The sequence below is a fragment of the Xenopus tropicalis genome, chromosome 5 (assembly GCF_000004195.4).
Source record: "Xenopus tropicalis strain Nigerian chromosome 5, UCB_Xtro_10.0, whole genome shotgun sequence".
Lineage (NCBI taxonomy): Eukaryota > Metazoa > Chordata > Amphibia > Anura > Pipidae > Xenopus > Xenopus tropicalis.
Window position 1 is genome coordinate 103,575,433 of NC_030681.2, and position 23,787 is coordinate 103,599,219.

Consider the following 23,787-nt stretch of genomic DNA (forward strand, 5'->3'; position numbering starts at 1 on the left):
GCTAATAGTCTGACTTCATTCTATGCCACAAACAAGGATCTTGGTGGCAGACTGATTTCATGCAAACAGAGTGCTGGTGCCCACAGCCTATAGCTTGGCTCTCTGTGGGAAAGTAAATCTGATCTCCCGGAAAGCATGCGTAGTGTAACCTACAACCGCCCATGGGCTTTTTATTGCATTTTCCTACTGCACAGAACTTGCCATATAGAAAACTACGTTTTATTTTCTGCCGCAGAGAGAAGACGCCACACGAGTGAGCAAATAGGGCAAAGTGAGCACAGGGGAACTTCATTTACTGTCGCCGTGGAACTTTCAATAAAATCCTTTGGCGGCATGACTTTAGCCTGAGAACGTGTTCTCAGCCGTGTGTATTAAAGAATGTGGGCAGCCTCTGGCACCGAAACAGTTACTGGCCAAGGCGGGCACAGCGGATTCCATACGGAAACGCAATCCCAGAGAGCCGCTTGCCTGCAGCAATGACAGAGCAGCCCAGCCCGCAATAAGCATTGCCTCTTTACAGCTGCTTTTCCAGCCAGCCCGAACAGGCAGGGGAAGAGGGCGGGGAGAAGGAGGGGTTTGGGACATGTGATCAGGGAGAAGCCGGGGTCCCTTCCCTATGTTCCGGAAAGCCAAGATGGTGACCAGTGGGAAGTTTTTATGCTAAGCAGGGAACTTTAAAGTGACACCAGCCTAAGATTTTGCCACTTTCTTACACTGTATGTGACAGTGGCGTAAGGTGAGTATTACTGATAAGCCAATGTGCGATTTGTGGTCCCAGAACACCCATATCTCTTTGTTAATCCCCTTGATGCTGGAAGATGGAGTGTAACATACTGGAGAGCAATTCAGATTGGCTAATAGGTTATCTGTGCAGGTAGGACAGTGCTGCTGCTGTAGAGCATACACTGCCTGAGGGCTCATAATCTCAAGTGGCACATAAGCAGCCACAGCCAATGTACCAGTGTGTATCCAGCACTCACACCCAGACACACAGCTGGAAGTTCTACTTGCATAGAAGCACCCACTTAACTCCATCTCTGCTTGGCAGCTTTAAACTAGTGAACGAGTATAGGCAGTGCATACTGTAGAGAGGCTTTTTCTTTTCCAGTACCCAAAATGCACAATAATATAGAAACCAAAAGGCAGAGATGTTTAGTTTGTAGATATTTAGTTGTTGTTAAACTACAGCTTCTAGCATCCCCTGACAGAGTACAATAGATTTTTAGGAGTTGTAGTTAAAAGTTGCAGTGCTGCAGGCGGGGCATCCCTGAGCACAGGAGTGGTGCAAAAGCAGGCCTGCTGTGGCAATGGGAGCTTCCTCATAGTACATACAATAGATAGGTTTTGAAATATTGGTAACAGTTATGCTTTTGAAATTACCCCTAATCCAGGAACATAGTGCTAGCAATGAATTCTTATGTTTTACCAGAGATGCCCATGAATTCCTAATAAGTCTAAAATTGTGTTTTCCAAGTTTTTTCCTCAGTATTTTTTGTTTAGAATATTTATTCTTTTTGAGACCCATAAATAGCCTGTAAAATAAATTAATGTTCACTGTGCTTATTGATGTAATTAGTTATAATTAGTGATGTCATTTGCGTCACATGACTCACAACTTTATGTCATGTGCTAAGGTACAGGCGTAAGAAGGTCACTGCTCTGTTGACCTTACAGTTGAATTTTCTGGAGAAGCTATGGAGCTGTATAATAACAGATGCCTTATGTTTGGCAGGATTTATTTTATTATCTGTTCTTTATATGGTGCTTTACAGTGATTAAAAAGTCATTAATATCAGTCCCTGTCCCAGTGGAGCTTACAGGTCTAAGTTCACATTTATAGTAATGTACTTGTGCTGCATGCATTGTCCTGGGTTTGCTCTATGTATTTTGTATGCCCAAAGAGAACTGTTAGGCTCATGTCCCATGGAGAAATTTAGTCGCCCGCGATAGATGTCTGCTACTATGAGTGACTAATCTCTCCTTTCCACTGGCAACAATACAAATCGTTGATGGAAAGGCCTACGCATCACTTTGGTTTTCACGTGAAGTTGCCTGCCTGCACGGCTACAAAAATACGAAGTGATCTGTATGCCTTTCCACCAGCGTTTTTGTATTGTTGCCAGTGGAAAGGCATTTTGGAGAGATTAGTCGCCTGCGCTAGCAGAGATCTATCGCAGGGACTAAATCTCTCCATGGCACACCAGCCTAAGACTGATGGCCCAGAGATAGATCTCTGCTACTGCGGGCAACTATCTGCTTTGAAATGCCTTTCCACTGGCAACAATAGGAGTCCATGGTGGAAAGGCCTATGTATTGCTTTGGGTTTCCAAAGTCGCACAAAGTTGCCTGCAAGAAGAAACTTTGTGTCACTTTGGAAAGCTGAAGCAAAGCGTAGGCCTTTCTACTGGTGACTTGTATTGTTGTTGGAGGAAAGGCATTTTGGAGCAGGCAGTAACCGAGCTACTACTAGCAGCTACTTGTCGTGGCTACTAAAATAGATAATGCTGATTATTTACTGATAATTGTCTCTCTGTGTGTTTTTGCAGAGGCTGTTCTCAGTATTGTCTATGGCAGGGTATTTTCTGCTGTTTAGTAGCAGTGACAAGTAAGCTCTGTGTCTCTTTGCCCTTTAGGTGGGAAAATAGACCTTGACTACCTACTATGTTCCTTAAAAAATAAATTTTGTTTTTCCTTAGATCTAATCTTTGTGAAATGATTGACACTTCAGCATACTGTTTTTCCATAACCATGCATGGGCGTCCGCAAATTGGGGCAAATCACAACTCATCGCCTCCTGTCGCAGATCATTGTTTTAATGTCCCATGCTGCCCTACTGGTTCTTCTCAGCTCCCTGCTTTTCCAAAAATAAAAAACCATCCAAGATAGCCATGCATTTCACAGTGGGAGGCATGGCCATATTGGATTTTTTTTACATGAGCCAAGCAGAGGGAGGCAGAGAGAGACAAGCAGCATGGGAACAGCAGGAAAGAACTTTGGTATTGGGATTCTACTTGTGCAAGTATAGGCGAGGGAATGTTTTCCATATGTCGATTTCTGCATTCATCTTTCTGGAATTCATGGAGTGCTTATTGGCCAATTTTGCAGTCATTATACTGGCACATCTGCAGATTTTCAAGTTTTTCATACTCAATTCATTTTCTGTAGTAATTCTACTGGCACATCTGGAGTATATTTTTTTGGTAAAATAGGTTTGGTATTTAGGGGTGTGGTCACAAAGTGCATGAGTTCAAAAAAGTTTGCAGATGTGGATACAGACACCTGTAAGAGCTAGGGTTGCCAAAATTTCTGGAGAAAATACTGGCTTTCCTCCCTATTAATAACATTGGCATCAAGCATTCATTTTATTGGCGACGGAGGCATTTTTTTTTGCACTGGGGTGCTGCGGGGAAAAGGAAGAGATCACCAACGAGCCGGACTTGAACCAGCGCCCTTTGGATAGTTCAGAGCTCTGAAGGGATCACCAGTTGCAACTGTCTCAGACAGACTTGTAACTATGACCTATTTACATATTAAGCAGCAGCTCCCTACTTATCAAGAAAAAAGTCCAAGATGGCTGTGCATTCCACATTTATTCATTTTCTGAAGTAATTATAACTGCATGTCTCGGGTATATTTTGGAAAAATGGGTGAGTTATTTAGGGGTGTGGTCACAAAGTGCACATAGCCCCCCCACCCAGTGATTTTAGTCGTTTATCTGATACCCCCCTCCTGTTGGCAGAAACCTGCGGCAACCAGGGGTACCTGTCACCAAGTGATCTTTATCCCTCTTCTGTCTTTGTGCCACTTGAGTATGTGCAGTGAGTGAGAAGCCATACTTTAACAAAAAAGCTGGCTTTTTCACTCTACTGTGCATGCGCCGGCCCCGGGATCACAAAGAAAGAAGACATTAGGAATCGCTCATGTTCAGGTAACACAAGCCCTTGCTGACGGGCACTGGCCGGGGTATCTGTTAAGGGATTACAATCGCTGGGGGAGCCTAACATTTTGGCACCCCCAAGGATTATATCTTTTCTTCTCCTTTAAGCAGCCCCCTTAATTATACAATTATGACTTTATGGGCTTTGCCAATAAATTGTTTCCCTACAATCTTGGCACCTAGTTATTGTATACAGGCTTAGTCTTAGAAATATAGGTCGTTTTTGCTTGATGACATTGCCCTACCCCCTCCCCCCAAATATTTCCTGCGGATGCCCATGCTTACATGGCGAGCTATTGCATATCACAGTAATGATTGTAAGCTAATGCTGGTACTTATTGCGCTTGATACCAACAATTATTGATTCTTACTGCTGCTTAATAGCAGTCATGGAAACTTTGTTTTTCAATACTGCTACTGTACTCCATGGTTAATATAAGTATGTACAGACTTGTGCTCATTGATTGTTGAAGCTACATTTGTCAAGCTGTTCTGCAAGGAGCTGTATGTGTTTATTGGGACAGAGATAAATGTAGAAGAAATTGTTGTAATATTTTTTTCTGTATTTGGTACAGTTGTAGTCTTTTAAGGGACTAAATTAGATGAGTGTGCAGAAATCCTATGTCCATGTTTCCAACCACTTCAAGTGTAGATGCAATCAGCCACCAACTTGATTGCTAAAGTCGTAGTTTGTATATAAACTATATAATATCTATAAACAATCTAATAACTATAGTCTGTTTTGATGGTACCTTACTGGAAAACAGTGCATTTTGTTGGGAATTCCTCTCTGGTCCATTGCTCAAGACAAAGTTATATCTTAAGCCTACGTGCCTCTTTCTACATGTAGTCCATCATTCGCTCATTCAGGTTTTCCATAGAATGAATCCAGTCTCCTTTTTTCCTTCTATCTACCCTGTTCCACAGTGGGTTTTAAAGGAACAGTTTACACCCCTTTTGAACATAAATATAAAATAAATAGGCATTTTGCTGCACATATATTTTTTGCCTGTTCTTTTAGGAAATATAAATGTTTTTTGGTATTTCTGCAAAAAACAAAAATATGAAGCCAGTTTCACCTTCCTGTCACTTCTAGATCCCAAAGGAGCTGATACCAGTCCACCGAGAAGCGCCTGATAATGAACTGCTCAAAGATTGTTGCTTAGAAGGGGGAGGGGTGATCTTAAAGGTAGATAGAGAGCTCTGAACAAATTGCTCTGTTTATAAAGGTAGGGAGGGGTGTAAGCTCATTGAAATAGGCCAACTTTCAAATAAGTGCTTTATAATGGCATAAAATGGGAAAGTTATTTTTATTTACATTTTTTTTCGAGGGTGCCAAAATGTTAGGTACCCCGCCAGTGATTAAAGTTGCTTACCTGATACCCAGGGCCAGGGTATTTCTGGAGAAGATCCTTGTCACCATCTTTTTCGTTGTTTGGACAGGCACATGCACAGTGAAAGCTGCCATAGAAATGAAAAGCTGACTCTTAATGTACATGCTTGCGTCTGGTGAAAAGAAGAAGAGAAGAGGAATAGAAATCATACCAAAGAATGTGGGTGCCAACATACACCCCCAGAGAATTTAATGACTACGTGTTTGTTTGTTTTTTTTTGTTTTTTTGATGCATTGTAGCCTCAAAATTTTGGATTTTACCTTGCAGAATATGCAGAAATCTAGGTCTGTGCTAATGACATTTCAGAAATGTAAATTGGCGGTGTTAGTTTTTTTTTTTTTTTTTTTTTTTATCCCCCAGGCCTGTGCGTTTTTTCCTATAAGGACTATCCATGAAATTCACCTTTTCTTGTCCTTTAAGGCTCTATAAATGTTTTGCTTCAAAGACATGTTATGAAGAATTAGGTTTGTCACAGGGTAATACCTGTGCTGGCTATGTTTAAAGGAGAACTAAACCTCAAAAATGTTATATACTGAACTTATTATTTTATATACTGAGCTGCACCAACTTAATGTTTCTGTATCTCAATAGTAGCAATAGCCCAGGATTTAAAACTTGTCACAGGGGAAGGGGGGGCACCTTTTTAGAAAGTGTATGAGACACTCAAGTCTGAGCAGCTGTTGAGAAACTAAGCTTACAGGGTCATCACAAATTATCAAGCAGATAATGAGGTGGGCCTGTAATTTATTTTTTTTATTTATTAATTATTTTTTTATCCTAATTACACTGGTTTCTGAGCTGCCATGTAGTAATTATCTGTATTACTAACCAGCCTTTTATTGGGACATTTATATAAGACTATATATAGGAATATTGTGAGTCCCTAAACTCAGTAACTGACAGCAGCAAAGAGCATGTGCAGTGAATTAGCAGAAAAAAAGATGGGGAACTACAGGGGGCATCTTTAGAGGCATAGATCGCCATTACTAAATGACTGTGGTTGCCTTGATTTGGTACATAAACCCAAAACACAATGCGCACAACATTTCTAGCCTACTTCTTTAGTTACCTTTAAAGCATAACTAAAGCCTATTTCTCCTAATGATTACAAGAAACCCTGTAAGTGTTCGATTGTCGAATGGAATGATATAGATATATACAGATATAGACTGCTGCTTTAGATAATGGAAGAGTATCTCTGAGTTGATGATATTGCTGCCAGTTCTTCTTGCAGAGTTTCATTCAGCACATCACAAACTTTGGGAATTAATAGGCTGATAAATATTTGCAGAAATTCTTAAGTCTAGTTCTATATTAATCCTTTTTGCCCACTGAAAGGGGCTATTATAAATGCTGCTGCTGGCCTCCCTCATAAAAAGCAATTGCATGAATCCTGTTCAAAGTTAGAGGAAGCTGGAAACATCTTAAAAGGGTTTTAAAAGACTAAACAGTGTTTGGAAAGATTGTTTAAGGCCACTAATAATAGTAGACCAGGAAAAGCTGAAGTCTGTGCTTCCCTTTCTTCTTTCCAATTCTTAAAATATGATTATGTGCCGAATACCAAGTTATAGAAAAAAATTGTGGGAGAACGTACATCCCTGCCTAGTGAGAGAGGGCTGATGCTGAATCATGTGTAGCTGTATAGAGAACAGAAGGAAGGAGAAGAATAAAATGTAACAGCATTCAATGTCTCAAATGTAATCCCCTCAAATGAAATACGTTTTCCCAGGTGCAGTTACCCATAGCAACTGTAAAGGGCTTTTACAGGTGACCAGTGAATACTGCTTACTGATTAAACCTCTAGAAAACTTTGCACCTTTTATTATATAACTTCAAAACTATGCCAAAATACATTTATTAAAAGAAATATTTATGCTAGATATAGGTACCGTATATACTCGAGTATAAGCCGATCCGATTTTATAAGCTGAGGTACCTAATTTTACCTAAGAAAACTGGAAAAATGTATTGACTCGAGTATAAGCCTAGGGTGGGCAATGCAGCAGCTACTGCTAAGTTGTTTTTTTTTAACTGTCTATACTGTCTAATAACTTCTATTTGTGAGAGTGCATCAGGGTAGACTTACAGTTTGTGCAGGTTCACAGGGGCCTTATGCAGCCATGGAGAAGCCATCAATCGCAGTGTGCACTCACATCTTATGAACCCATGTTGTGTGTGCTCCCAGCACGTGAATCTAGCCATCCCTGAATGAAGCCAATTGCAGTTACAGTGCCATGTAGTTTCTAAATACCAGTATTTTGATTTATTTGGTTATTAAGCTGCATCATATATTAGGCTAAAGTACAGATTTATATGAGGCTGTGCATATGGTCCTTTAGAGAGCCTCAACATTTCCCAACTGTTGTGAAAATAAAAATTAAAGAATCCGATGATAAAAATAGCAGAACACAATATTCATTATAAATTGCCTAATAAAATTAGCCTTCATATGGAATCATGACACGAGCACAAACCAGATGAGACAGATGAAACCTACAAACTATAAAGTGCGCGCCTACAGAAATGCTACAGTAACATTAGGGCAATTCAGATGATTTCAGCTTATGCAATGATTAAAGGATACCTGTGAGTGGCTGAATCTCAATATCCTAGGGGTATTTGATTTTAACTATGGATGTATATATTGTTTCAGCTGAACTTAGCGTTTTTTTTCCCTTCAAAATTAAATCAGGTACAAATGTAGTGCACAGTACCTGCAGGACTGAGAACCAGCCTATGATTAAGTACCCTGGTAGGTACGTAACGCGTAAGGCTTTTGCAGTTGTTTTTTTATGGAATAAATACATTTTGATACTTTTATCAACACTACAAGCTGCTTCTTGAAAACTTCTTTGACGTAAAAGGGATCCCAGATGTGCCTGCCTATTTTGTTCCAGTATGGTTCTGAGAACCAGCACAGTCAGAGTGTGCGCTCCCGCACGCGTGCGCGCTCGCAACCACCCACCCCGTTGCCGTGCGCTCATAGCTATGCGTACTGCCTTGCCCGCGCGCATACATATGAGCGCACGACGGGAGAGGGTGGTGTGCACGTGTGCGGAAGCGCACGAACGTACGGTCACGGGAGGGGGGGGGGACATTAGTGGCTCGAATCTGTAGGATTTGCTTTTTAGGAAATACAGTATGCCATGCAATATTATCCGGCCTTTCTTTGCGTTTGTATCCTATACGCTTAGCGCGCTGCATGAAGTGTTAACGCTACCTCTGGTGAACACCCCCTATAAAGTAAGCATTGGTTGCTATGCACTAGTAGACCTTGGGGCTGGGGTTTGCACTGTTTCAGTACGGCCAGCGAACGTAGGGCCACGGGGGGGGGGGGGGGGGGTGGAGGGTGCCATGAATGAACGACATCTTCGGTACCGTATATACTCGAGTATAAGCCGAAGGAGGGAGTTTTATTTGGGCGGTTTTGCCAATTTCTACCATACTGTACAACCATCTGTGCACTTCTTTTCAAAGTATATTTTTCATTGATTTTAACTGTTAAGAAGTAGGAAAGAAGGAAGGAAAGTTGGAGAAGAGGGGAGAAGGCTGGAGAGTCATATTCTTCATTAGCTAGCAGTTGCAGGTGATTCGAGCCATGATGTAATCAGACTTGTTTGCACAACCTCTGGCTTAGTAGGTAAGTTTGTACAGTTGCAATTGGGAATTGACAAGGGTAATTCATTTACCAAGGGATGGAGAAGAGGAGCCCATCCAATGTATGGCTGCATTTGTTTTGGCGTAGAAGAAAAAAAAAATGAGCATGTCATAAGACATCTGGTATGTGTTCTGGGCACCAGGGAGTCCATTAAGCATGTTGCTGGGATAGGCCCTTGTGGGTGTGACAGTTCTGTGGCCGTAAAATATATAACCTGTTTAAAAAATTCTGCACGTTAGGGCAATACCATAGTAAGTGCAACAAGTTGGCATAGACAGCCTTGCATCTTGGGCAGCTGGGGGGAGGTTTGATATAGATTGTCAATGATTTCTACCCAGTCATCAGGATGCTGCTGGCTTCCCACTTGTATTTTACTCTAGGCCGTGGATTGTATAGTTTAGAAAACAAATGCTTGTATGTGTTAGAAAGGAGTTTTGGCCTAATAGAATGAGCTATTAATAGCTCTAGGTCTATGTGCTGAATTTGTCGTAACGATGATAATTGGGCTGAGTAAAGATGTGTAATTTGTGCGTATCTGAACTCTGTTCGGGTTGGGAGGTAGTTTGTCTGAGTTGGGGTAGTGTGTGTGGTGTCCCATTTGTGTGTAAGTCATCAACTTGTTTCACTCTAGCTTGGTCCAGGTTTCAGCTTTGGGAAATGCTGCAAAGTGTTTGCTGTTGCCCCATAGTGGAGTGTTGGGTGACAGCAGCCCCAGAGTAGTGGCAAGATGTGTCATGGTGCCCCACGCCCTTTCAGTAGTGTCTAGGACAGGTAATAATGGTCCAATATATATTTGACTTCTGTAGAAAGAATTATGTAAACTTGCAATCGAAGTAAAGTTTAAGGCTTCCAGTATTGATAATAGGTTTTCAGTGTCAAATGGTTTTCAGTTGGCAATGTGACATGACTACTTTAATGTTGAAGTTTAAGGGCCCTATTTATTATGCTGTATAAACAAATTTATGATGGTGTGTTTTATTATATGCCGTCCGAATGCCAGATTTGACACCAACATTTTACACCGCTTCAGACCTTGTGTAAGTCAATCTAAGAAAAAAATTACACCATTTTATATGCAGCAAAGTCTTGAGTTGTGTGGTGAATTTTGTTGCCAATTTTTAAACTGCATAATAAATCTGCCCCAGCTGTTTTAAAGGAAATCTAAAGTCTGTCAACTGAAAGGAAGTGAAGAGAGACTGCAATTCACTGGCTTCTCTTTACGTTTGTCATACAGGTGGTTCTGCCCTATGAAGGCATACCATGCCATATGAGAGCTAATACATGTAAATGGCCACCTTTGTATCTGTCTGTGCCAATTGCTCCAAAGTATCTATGACAAACTATACTGAGTATTTTTCTTCATGCTCTTTCAGTTAACATTTGCAAAGTTTAATTGGCTTCTGATAAAAGCATTCTTAAGGGCGTATTAACAGTGGAGACAAACATCAACCGATTTGCCCACAGCAACCAATCAGCAGTTACATTTGAACCTATGAGGTAGAAAACAAAAGCAAAGATCTCATTGGTTGCTATGGGTACATAACAGGTGATTTTGGCTTACTCACTATAATAAATATGCCCCCTAGTGTGTTGTGTGAATGCATTAGAGGACTGTAAACTCTACTGGGGCAGAGCACCTCTGTAAATGCAAGTTTTGGTGGTCTTTCAATTCAGGATAATAATACTCCACCTCATCTTTATACATGCAAGTGGTGCAGAACACAAAATCCATGTGCAGTGCTGTACACACAGTGCCTCATATGAAAAGGGAAGGGAATCGAGGGCAAGTGGGTGGTGAAACTAGTCAGGAAGTGACTGTTAGGAATGTAGATGGGGCAGCGGATAACCAGATACTGGGAGAAAATGAGAAGTGTGGGAGGAAGGAAGCAGAGTTACATCCTAATACTTTAAATAATTCTTATGGCTTGAAATAGGAATGTATATCCTACTGTACACATTTTTGCTCTATAAGTTGCAAAGACTTAAGTCTGTTTGAATCTTCAGCCTTAGTATAGAGTTGTGTAATTAAAGTAAAACTGATCTTTTCCATAGATTCATGCTGCCAAAACTGGCACCAATGATTTCTAGTTAACGTGAAAGTCTAAAAATGAACAGTATGCTTGTATAGTGTTTCCTAACCAATAATTGTGTTGTACTCTCTATCTCTGTACCTTTTATTCACTGCTTCCTTCTATCTGTGACATATCCTGTAATGAAACAGTGTACCTTATCTTAAACATTCCCATCAAACTGTTGTAATGTCGGGTGGAGTTAGAGAAGGTTAATCAAATCCTTCCAATATATCAGAGAAATCTTCAGTCATGGCTGTTGCATCATTGCAGGACTAGAACATTAGGGTATCTCTCTGTACTGCAGAGTCAAATCACAAAGTGATACAAAACCTAATGATATGCATCAAAAGATGATATGCATTGCCATTTAAAGTTTTTTCTATGACTTGTTTTAAGTTAAAGCTGGAGCATTTTGCTAATTTAGAGATGTCTCTCTCCTTTTTGACATGAAGACCATATTATATGATTATTCAGGTTTTCTTTAGACTTTCTTAGCTTGTGGTGTGCTTTTTTTATAGCAGGGATCCCCAACCTTTTTTTACCTGTGAGCAACATTTCAATGAAAAAAAGCTGGGGAGCAACACAAGCAAAAAAACTTTCCAAGTACCAGTAGTGACCAATAAGGACTTAGATTGGTTAATTAGTAGCCCAATGTGGACTGGCAGACTAGAGGCTGTGTTTGGCAGTACACATGATCTTTATGCCTCCAAAACATGCCTCCAAGTCAGAAATTCAAAAATGGGCACCAACTTTGACGCCACCAAAGGGGTTGTTGAGCAACATGTTGCTCCTGAGCCACTGGTTGGGCATCACTGCCTTATAGGGTTATTAATTAACAATTAATTAACCCATCATTTTGCAAAGAACCAAGGAGGGTGGTTGGATCACTCTGTAAAACTGGGTGGTATATTTTCCCTTTTATGCAAAGCAATTCATTCCATGGGATGTCACCTAGAACAATAATGGCATGTAAACAAGCCTTGAAAACCCACTTTATGTGACTTGCTATTGTGGCTTTCATTGCTGTAATAATTGCTTTTTTCTCATTCCTTGTAAAAATATTTGAAATTTAAACAATATGATAGAAATATGATAGAATGTCTCCGGCTTTGGCTTCTTCTTAATATCTGTTTACTGTGGCAATAATAATTAAGAAACCTAATAGTGCTATAAAGTTGCATAACTTTTGCAAAGTAAGCAGAGACCTGTCCTTGCTTTGGGGACATCTGCTTTGAAAACAGTTTGTTCATTGGAGACTTGTTTCCTTCATCAAAATCCCTAGATGGCAAAACAAGTTGCATACATATGTACCTTGAGAATCGTAATTACTATGTACCTATTAAAGGGAACGGATACATTTTTCCATCGCACTTGGCAAAAAGTTTGTATAATTTTTTTTCCTCTGTCATCACTAGAGGATTAATTCCAACATTACCTCAGGAACTAACAAGGGCATTTTAGTTTGTTGACCTGTATTAAACCTATATGTACTGTATGGAATATTCAGGTACAATGCTATTTACACTTATGTTACATTATAAACCACCTTGGTTGAAGTATTGTGTTCATTTTAAAAGAAATTGCATCTTACATAAGCAAAATCAATGAGTCGTTGAGGTTGAAAATGTGCATCGTGTTCTATATTTTGCCCAAGTGCCACCTAACTTCTGGTTTGCCTAGTAAAAAGGTGGGGAAAAACAACTAAAACTACCTCCAGTTTAGAAGGAAACAAAAATCTGTTACTGGCTACAAAAGTAATAAGATATGTTTCCATATTTATCTATACCAACTGACTCTGGCCACAGGTTGTGTATTTTAACTAGGGATGCACCGAATCTACTATTTTGGGATACGGTCGAATCCTTAAAAGTCAGGTGATTTCAAGGATTAGGTTTGCCAAGTGCATGGATTCGGCCAAATCCTGCTGAAAAAGATGCAGAATCTTGGCTGAATCCCAAACCAAACCCTGAATTTGGTGCATCCATAATGTCCACTGCTTTAAATCTAGAGCATTGATGCTTGGGCTGCCTATGTAGGTTGGGGGACCAGAGGTTATGTCTGTGGTAGGAAAACAATCCATATTGCTAAATGTAATCCTTTAAGGAAGCCTTAAAGACTCTCTCAAGTATATGGGAAGTTATCCATCCCTGGTGAAGACTTTTTGTAATTTGTCTTATAAAGTGCATTTCTACAGTTTTATTTATTTATTTTGCATTTCATAAGGAAATTTTGTGACCAAATTATAAATATTTTAATATTAAAGTTATTTTTAACATATGATTGCAGTTGAGTAGGTTAAACTCCAGGCCTGTTATTAAGGTTACTTTTGTTGCATTTTTCAAGTCAGAAGCTGCAATAAAAAGGAACAAATAATTACTGAAATTACAGTTACAATATAATGTGTATTGGAAAGTTGCTTATAGGACCTCCCCATCAATTATGAGCCACCTTTTGCCATATCATGAGTGTAATAAAACACTAAATAGCGGCGTTACCAGCTGGCTATTGCAAGTGTGCAAAAATAGTTCCGTTCTCAGATATAAGTTCTCATCATTTTAGCAAGTTCTCAGTGCCTGTCTACATATTGTTTTTATTACACTTATAATATGGCAAAAAGGGTGGCATACCTTATTCTAACTTTATATCTATTCCTGCATTTTCCCAGGTTTAATCTTGGCCAACTTTCCATTGATGACTGCAAATAATGATGCCATCATCATAGGAATACACATCCTTAAAGGAGAAGAAAAGGTGTATTACATAGGAATACACATCCTTAAAGGAGAAGAAAAGGTGTATTAACTGGGGTGTCAAAATGTTAGGCACCCTCCAGTGATTGTAGTTGCTTACCATATACCCCAGGCTGGTGCTCCTGTTAGGAGAAAAACACACCAGCCTGGGGTTGCTGCAAGAGAGCTATCCTCTTCTTTCTTTTGTCTTTGTGCTGTTTGTGCATATGCTGTAGAGTGAAAAGCCAAAATTTAACCAAAAAGCCGGCTCACTCTGCTGCACATGCGCCGGCCTGGAATTCTGAACCTAGCTGCTTGTTTGCATCTACCCTGGACTGCTTGTTTGCATTTACCAGCCCGGGGTATAAGGTAAGCGATTACAATTACTGGGGGGTGCCTAACATTTTGGCGCCCCCAGTGATTTTTCCTTCTCCTTTAACTTGCCATACCATCCTGTGGAACGATATTTAAAACAGTGGATCGCATAATGTAGGTCTGTTCCCCTAGGAGGCCTCAGAAAAATGATGAGAGTGCCAGTTTTCTTTTTGATAGTCCTGAAAGCTTATCTTGAAGGGTTACTTAGGTTGAGGTCAGGGTTGTCTAGATATTCTTGGAACTGTGGCTAAAAGTCTAGTAGAATAATATTTTTATTTATATTGATCCTTATTATAAGCCAATTTGAAGCCCTGACCAAATGTTTCACTTCAAAATGAGTCTTAAACTGAAGAAATACAGAAACCACTGTTATAGAAAAAGCTACTGAATCAATGTAAAAAAACACAGCAACACCAAATGTGCAAAGGCCTGTGTGGCAGAGGTTGTTGGAACATTTCCAAAATCTCTTGCCTCTCAACGTGCTTGCTGTTTTGGGATAGATTTTATCCCCTGATAGTGTGTGCATCTAACCTCTGGCTTAGTTTAGCAACTCCTTCCATACAGCGTAAGGCGATTGTATCAGATGTTTGTGAGGAATTTAGTCTTTTCAGAGCAAAATGTGCTTCAGTAGATTTTTTTTTAAAGACACATCTGTTGTGTGTGGCTTCCCTTTGGTGTTTCACTTGTTTTTGCTTTATTTGCATTGCCTGAGTGCTAATTTTGCCACAAATGCTGCACATGCAGATTTTCTCCTTTTTTTTTCTACTATGAGCAATATCCTGAGATGTATGATCTTCACTGTGTCCTTGTTGCATTGTATTTGAAAGCTGGCATCCTCTGAGCTGATGCCAACATTTAAATATCTTAAACTATAATCAGCACTTAAAATGTTGTGTGACAGCAAGATGGTAATGGCCAAATAACTCATAAGGCTTTTAATCCCATAATGCGCAACATCCATATTGTTATTTATATGCAGTCTGTGTGCTTTAAAGCAGTACTTGCAACCCCCACTCAAAGTGATGCACAAGTGCTCATCCTAGGACCCAGTGTCCTGGAGTATCACTTTATTTTGCCAAAATCCCTGCAATGTGCGCATCCCAAAAATAACAGTGTGACCCTTAACATTAGAAGTTGTTATTCTCTATGGAAGCAACCTGACTTTCAGTAAAGATGTTCAGGGAAGAAGGGTCTGAGCTGTATTTGAGTCTGCTGTAGCTTTGAAAATACAACCATTTTCCCAGAATAATACGCAGTCTCCAAAACATCAAATCCTGGGATTGTCACTGCTGCATAATTTAACATTTGAATGGAGGTATGTGTCTTGCACTTATAACAAGTATTATAATGGTTTTAGTATGCTTAAAGGAAAACGATACCCTAAGATTCTTGTGAAACTGGAATATTTGTAAATATTGCCCTTTCCCTTGAACCACCATTTAGTGATGGGCTGTGTGCTCCCTCAGAGATCACATGACTAGAAATAATGCAGCTCTAACTGTAACAGGAAAAAAAAATATGGAAGCAAAAGGCCTAATAAATTCATTCTGCCTCACATTACATGGCAGGTCAGAAACCAGTGTAATTTGCTTCAGAATCAATCATTCATTCAAAATTTGCTTTAATATTTAGCCCTATTTTATTTCTATGACTGGTGACTCTCATTTCTGCTTGATGTTTTGCTGTAACACCTTTAGCTTAGCTTCAAAACAGCTTGCCAGAGCTCACTGACTGTGAGTGTCACTGACACTTCTAACAGAATCCTGTGCACAACTTTGAAGCCCTGGATCTTTACTGGTAAAACTGCCCCTTGACCACAGTGGTAGGCCACACACAAGGAGGGAGCTCCTGGTAGGGGTGTCCATGTTGTGCCATAACGTTTGCTTGTTATGCAAGTGTGTGATGTCACACGTATGTGCATAATGAGGGTACCGTGACATGGCTGCCCACAGTGGAAGTTCTCTCCCGCTGTGGGTGGCCTAGTGCATTTTAAAAACAATTGTTTCCCAAAATGGCGTGTGGATTTATTGTTTTCCCTCCGGTGGGAAAAACAATTTTAGGGAGACAGGTGCCCTTTAAAGAACAGTGTAACATCATGTTTTGCAACTTGTGTTTGGTGTTACTAGATTTATCCAGTTTTCTTTGTGACATTTATAGTGTGCCTTTTAAAAAGCATGCTAAAGTTCAGCAACTTTAGCTTTAACTTTAACAGAGAGAAAGGCATTGTGATATGGAGTTATTGCAAGAGCTGGATTTATGTTGCTACATTTGTACCTAAGTAAGGAAGTTGCCATTCTGTAATTTTGCCACAATTATTGAGGCTTTGTAAAATTATGCATTTTATTCAGTTTCTTTCTTTGCATTGTTAATTTAATGCTACTTATCATTGGCACACTTTTTAGCACCTACTGCAACCTTTTATTTCTGGGTTTTGTTTTTGTTTTGGGCCTTGTGTCTGTAAGGATGTATTAAAGACGCAGAGGACACAGAAAGTGGGGTAACAGGTTGTAGCCACTGAGAATGAAGTAGCTGCTGCCCTGTACCCTCTCTATACAAATAAACACAAGATACAGTTGCAATAAGTTAAGAGTCAAAAGACCCAAGAGGATGGAGGTCCCTGCCCCGTAGAGCTTACAATCTATATGGGAGGGTACCATTCTATTGTTCTTTTTAGGGCTCTGGCACACGGGGAGCTTAGTCGCGGGCGACTAATCTCCCCGAGTTGCCATCACCTGCCATCCCACCGGCGAAAATGTAAGTTGCCGGTGGGATGGCACACCGGCGATTTGCCGAAATCGCGCCGCGTGTGCCATCCCACCGGCGACTTACACTTTCGCCGGTGGGATGGCAGGTGATGGCAACTCGAGGAGATTAGTCGCCCGCGAACAGGGAGATTTGTCGTGGGCGACTAATCTCCCCGTTTGCCAGAGCCCTTAGGGATTGTAACATTTTTAAAGAGCTTTATCTTATATTGCTCCAAATCACACACAAACCCTTATTCAGGAAGGCCCTGGACCCAAGCATTCTAGATAACAAATCCCACACATACATTTCTTTCATTCCTGAACAAAGCCTCTAAAAATTTGCACAAATACATATAATTTAATTCTTGGCTAAAAATAGCTTACCTCAGATATATTTACATTTTTGGTTTTCGAAAAAAAACTAAATGAATAACGCAGACGCAGACTATTTTTAAAATTACTTACAATAAATACAGATAAACCATACCAAAACTTACATTATTTGAGTGCTTCCCTGTAAAGACTACAGTTCATCTTTGCAGCCAAGAAATGGTTTAGGATTAATTATGCACTCTTTAATTAATGTTGTAGGAAAATAATGTCACTATGAATGCGGATTATGGAAGCCTACTTTAAACAGCATGTGCACCCATTTATAGGATCACTTAATAGAGTGAAAAGCTTGGTTACACAGTAGCAGAAGCTCACAAGGGCCACTTAGAATAGATTAAGATCAAGTTTAATATACCATTTACTTCCACTTAGTTTTGCACTTAAATACATCAAAACTTTCATTGATATGATTTGTTTAACTGTTTTCATTGTAATCAGGTGTGTATATGTTGATCTGTACCTTTTAACAGCTCCCTATAAGTGCTAGATATTCATTGCTCCTAATCACTAATTAGTAGGTGATGAAACATGCAGTGCAGGGTACCTCAGTGTTACATCATGCCCATTGCAGAGCTCTAGTTACAGGCCTGACTTACTAACTTGGTTGCAGGTCATAATTTAAAACCTAATTCCTGGTTTAATTGAGTTTACATTAAAACTAAGTTTGAGTTTGCATTTTTTTATTGTTTGACTTGCTTGACTCAGGCCTGGAATTTTAACTGCTATCTGGTTTGTAGGGGTAAGGGCACACTAGGGGGCAGATTTACCAAAGCATGAATTTGAATCCTGAATGGCAAAAATTTGGATTGGAAATGAAAATTTCGCAACTTTTTAGTTTTTTTTGCTACTTTTTTGCCGCCGTCGCGACTTTATCATATTGAACGATCATAAACGGCGGAAAAACCTCACAGAGGAATAAATGGCACTCTGCAGCTCCAACCTGGCCCAAGGAAAGTCATGATACTGAAGCTTGAATGAATCTGAAACTTTTGTACTCAGCGCAACAATACAAATTTTTTTGCGACTCATATATATACTCATTCAGACACATTCAAAGCGTTCGTGCCTTAGTAAATCTCCCCCTTGGTGTATAGTCCTATGCCCCATATGCTCCTGTGTGTTCCTGCATTGACTGGCACAGCACTGGCTTGAGTGTAGCAACAGAGCAAAGATCAGCCCAAAAATGTATGCTTTCATGTTTTTTCTGTACAGCTGCATTTAGGCTGACACTGTGCCTGTCAGTGCAGCTACACCCATGAGCATGTAGTAGCAGATTTACTACTCTCCGCCTACCAAGAAAACACTGGAGGTGAGACGGGAATTGTATGCCCATTGTGCCTCACCCTAAGGCACAATTTTTAGGACTAAAATTTAAACCCTCCGAGTAAATGTTTTTATTTAAAAATAAATAAAAAGGTGCATTCCCCTTTAATTAGCACACTTTGTTTAGCAAAAGGTAAAATAGCACTTGGACTATCTCGGCTTGATAGCATTAGGAAAATGGCAGAACTGTACAAAATAGGGAAACTGTACAACCCACTAACTTTTAGTTTTCTTTCTTCATATAGAGCTGATTGCTATTATCCAATAAATGCAATTACACACAAACTTACCTCTATGTTGTAATTCTGGACAGTCTAACTGAAGGCCTGTGGGCCAGATGTGGACCTCTGCGGCATTTTTATGGCCCACAGTCTGTTTCCGAGATTCATAGTTCTTGTTGCATGACATTAATTTATGCTGCATGGAAAAAATTTCTAAGCGCTGACGTAGATATTGTACTGATAAGGATACTTAGCGTGCTGGTCTGATCTTTGTAATGCCCATTATCACAAGACTGATGAACACAAACCCAGTCTCTTAAAGTAACCATACATATTATTGTGTAAGTGTTGAGAAGGGTCTTAAAGGTGATGGTACATAGAGCACTTTGTCTTGCAGTAAGCACAATTTCCTGCAGACAACAAAGTGCCTGAGGACAGCACCAACAAGCGATTGGCTCCACGCCCCACCGGGATTTTTAAACCTGCCCGATTGACTTCTGCCTGATTTTCAGCTAGATATTGGTTGGGTAGCCCCATCAGAGGGCCCCATACATGGGTTGATACAATGCCAACATGGTCCATTGGCAGCTTTTATAGCTCTGTGTATGGCCATCTTAAGACAGATTGTTATATAGAGTGATTAATCATTTACTTGCATATTGATGATGGAGCACTACTACTGTGTTTGGTTCAGTATGTTGTGTATGATGGCAACAGAACATTTTGTAGATTTTAAACTCTAAGTAGGGAACAACTTCCTCCTATGTGCCACACAAACTCTGTAACTGAAGATATTCTTTAGGCTAAGGGCACACTATGTGGCATTCTGCTTTTCTCCCCCTGATTTTGTAGGCAGGCTGAGCAAAGTGGATCCACTCCTCTGTGAGCCAAAATCTGCTCAGGGAAGCTGCACGCAGGTCGATGCCACGCCTGTCTGTGTAGCTACATTAAATAGTGGATAGGAGCGGATCTGCTTTTATTATTCTCTGTAGTAATAATAATACTACAGTACCTTGTTTAAATGATTTTTAGCTGACTTAAGATATGATGGTCCAATTTACGCAAAATCCTCTTATCTGGAAAGCCCCAGATCTCAAGCATTGGCCATACAGGGGCCAATAAGCTGCAGACTCTTGGCAGATTTTATCGGCTCTTGTATGACTGTCACATTTTATCGGCTCGCATATGGCTACCTTTACAGGTAGGCCTAATAAAAGATAAGCAAATCGTTTTCAGTGCTTAAGGTGAAACCCTGGAGCTTTAATCCTTGAGTCTTTTGCAAACAAAGCTGAAAAAATATGACTTTATTGTTGTAAGAGATCAGTGGATGAATGCAGTGTGTTATCAGTGCAGAACTGCCTTTTCCTGCATGTACAGCTCTGTTACAGAATGCTCAAACTCCTAATTGCAAACCTGGTATTCAGTTGCTATGTGAGGAATTTAAGCAAAGTGGCAGCAAGTAGAGCCCAGTCTCCTGGGGTTAATGATACAAGCTGGCTGGAATTCTGTCTCCATATATTTTTTTTCTCCCTAAGTACCAAAATGGGGAAAAAAGCAAGAGAAGGGTGATATTTGACAGGCTTCTTGGTCATGTTTTCCATATTTGGAAATGTTTACCCAAAGCTCTGATCTATTGAAAGAGGAGGGGAGGTGAGTCAGGATTTGGAAGCAGGATATGAGTGCTTTAGTAGATGTGACATCCCCCTGCCTATGTTTTAAGCCTGCTTTGTGGTCTCTTTCAGGTTTAGTGCCCCCGTTATTCTGGATCTCCATTTAAACTGACTGTGAAGTGGTTGCAGAGAGTAGAAGGCAGAGAGGTGAGTGGCTGTGATACAGCTGGGGTGATAGTGGGAATCCTGTTACTGTCTAAGAACGATTAGACATCATTAAACAACAGCACAGTGAAAAGGATCATCACATGTTTGTTTTCTTTTAACTAAAATTGTTTTGGGGAATGTGTAAATGTATTTCATTATGAGCTCAAATATGATCCTTTAATAATAGGGAAGTCTTAAGAAAGTTCCCTTTTGGAAAACTGGTTTAAAAGCCACTGTTTTGTTCTAGACGTACCTTATTTTATTGCTTTGATGGACATGAGAAAGTATATGGTTTTAATTTTCTAGGTGGTGCTAGCAGCCATTTTTATTTCCCATAAGGCCATGAGATGTGCAGTGATCAGGCTAAGAAGGGATAGTGTAAATGATAATGCATTATGTCTGTGTATATGTAGTCACAGTAAGCAGCAATACAATGGTATTTGCAATAAACAGTTAACAGAAATGAGACCACAGAAAATGTTTATAAGGCCTTCGTCACTAGGGGCTAGACATTATGTCAGAAGCCAGTCATTGATAGGGAGGAAGGATAACTGATGATAGCCAGGAAGGCTGGTATAGTTTGCAGAATGGGCAGCAACCCTAAAAACACACAACATTCACAAAAATCTCTTTTCTGATTAGCCAGTGCAGTTATGATTGTATCCTGCATTTTCCAACTCTAGACACAATAAACTATTTATAGGAATCTCCCAAGAGTTTTAGGTAGAATCATCATGACCTGGCTGTATTTTTATTGGGTAGTAGAGGAAATGCAAAAATTGCCTCAGCTACGTTTGGTGATTACGAGTCGGCGAAAGGGCATCAGCATTGGGTACAGTTCAGTTCATGGAAGAGCCTGCTTTACCCCACTCACCTGGATGTAACCTGCTGTAAGAGGTGGGAATGTGTTCATGATGTCATGGTGGGGGGAGGGGAGTAGGTACCTTTGTTGTAGTGTATTATAACAAGTCAGTCCTCTGAAAATGCACAATGATAGATTGCTTCTTGGGGTGTGTTTACATAGGATCTCATCTGTGATGTCTCTATGAACACCCAAGTCTGCCTTATTTGCTAAGGGAAAACTTTTTGACAGCAGTTATGGCTTGTGGTAGGCCATTCTGCCGGCTGATATACTTTACCCCACCGTACTATAAAAGGATGCTTGTTTTGCTTGTTGGGGTGCAGTGCGTTTTCCTGTTTACATGTACCATGTCAAAACCATGCATTTTAGTCATACCTTGATTGCGATTTCACTCACCTTTGAGGAATACACCAAATCAGGGATTTTTAGATTCAGATGTAAACCAAGTCCTCAACAAAGAAATTACCAAATACAGAAATTAATCCTTATTTGCTTTTTGAAATTAATGCAGTTGTTATTTTTCATCAAAATGTGATTTTGTCACATGTGTCCTTCTGCTTTATTCATCAGTTCAGTTCGAATTAATGTTGTCTGTTTAATATGTAAGGACTACAATTGAACTTTGTCATATGCACCATCTATTTATATAGTGTGAACAGTTATGTTGCACTTTACAAGAGTTTTATATCAGATGGCTAACAAAAAATAAACATGTAACAGATTAAAACTTGTTGCTTGTTAGAGCTTACAATCTATATTTATAAATATGCAATTTATTTTGCCCCCATTTAAGGGCAATGCAATATGTGGCAATTTAGATAATTGTGTTGCCCTAGTAATTGTAGGTCTTTGAACTGATTGCCATGTTTAAGTGATTGCTGCCTGCACAGAATTTAAGGGGGATTTCCTTTAAAAGTGAATAAATGGTAATCATGTTTTGTCCACTGACCACGGAGCTACACCAATAAAGACATCAACTTTTACATGAAACCTTTCAGAGGATTCGCACCACATGTGGTATGATGCCACCAAAGGGGGTGTGGCTTAGTGATGTCATGGCATCATTGCGCTTGTTCAAAAGCCATTCAGATGCCACCAATTGCTTACTGCGCATGTGCACTAGTCTCTTTTTCCAACCATGAATGATAACTCTGCATGTGCACACCAGTACTTTTTCTGTCAAACAGAAAACCCAGGATTATTCATTGATGTTATTCAGAGTGCTTGGGATCTGGGGTTTTTTGGATAAGGGATTTTTCCATAATTTGGATCTCTATCGTAAGTCTACTAAACAATTATTTAAATATTAATTAAACCCAATAGGATTGTTTTGCCTCCAATAATGATTAATTATATCTTAGTTGGGATCAAATACAAGGTACTCTTTTATTACAGAGAAAAAGGAAGTTGTTTTAAAAATGATTTGATTAAAATGGAGTCTATGGGAAAAGGCTTTCCCATAATTTGGAGCTTTCTGGATAATGGATTTCTTAATAACTGGTCCCATACTGTACCTATGTTAACAAATCAGCCCCAGTGTCCCTTTACAAGGAACTATCATGAAAAAATATATATAAGCTTAATTTCATAGAAATAGGAAATGTGAATATATAGGGCTGTATTTAGTATTTTATAATTTTAGCAATTATATAAGCAACCAAGGGGCACCCCCTAAAACTGCAATTCTTTGCACAGGCCTTCGGGTGCTTATATATAAATACAGCCCTGTGAATATAAATAATGAAAAAGTCTGTACCATTTCTGCAATATTTAAGATACTTTTCACTGTCCCTTCTCAGTTGTTTCTCTACCTGCAGGCTTTGTGTTGGTAACATTTTTGGTAGGACAGTTACTTCTGACTCATTGGTCTAATCTTGTATACATCATCTAGGCCAGTGATGTTTGCATGTAGTGGGCTAATTATTCTCGTACAACATACTATTGGAAGTATAATACAATCAGCACTGGATTTGCATTTGTCCACACCCCTGCACCCCCTCCCCCACCATTGTGCGCATGCGCATCTGATTTTCACTTACATAAGGAGAACTGGGGAGAGGACACGCTAAAGATTTTTGCGCGTCCAGTCCCCAGTGCTCCATTTGAGAAAAACTTTTACTTGCGGCTGGGCGGCATGCCGCCACTAATTTTATGCCGCCCTAGGCCCGGGCATTTGTGTCCTTGCCACAAATCTAGGCCTGAAAACAATGTTATAATCTGACTAATGGGTCTTCAGTTGAACATCCCTGATTTAGGCAAGGC

General features: G+C 39.9%; 1 protein-coding gene across 6 annotated transcripts in view; it reads left to right on the forward strand.

The window, feature by feature from the left end:
- The first annotated feature begins 574 nt into the window (after positions 1 to 574).
- Positions 575 to 23,787, forward strand: part of lpp (LIM domain containing preferred translocation partner in lipoma) — a 176,876-nt gene continuing 153,663 nt past the window's right edge. For 3 of the 6 annotated variants that reach the window (XM_012963147.3, XM_012963146.3, XM_031901796.1), the window contains exons 1-2: positions 575 to 736; positions 20,589 to 20,663. The gene's annotated coding sequence lies outside the window, so the exon portion shown is untranslated. 6 annotated transcript variants of the gene reach the window in all.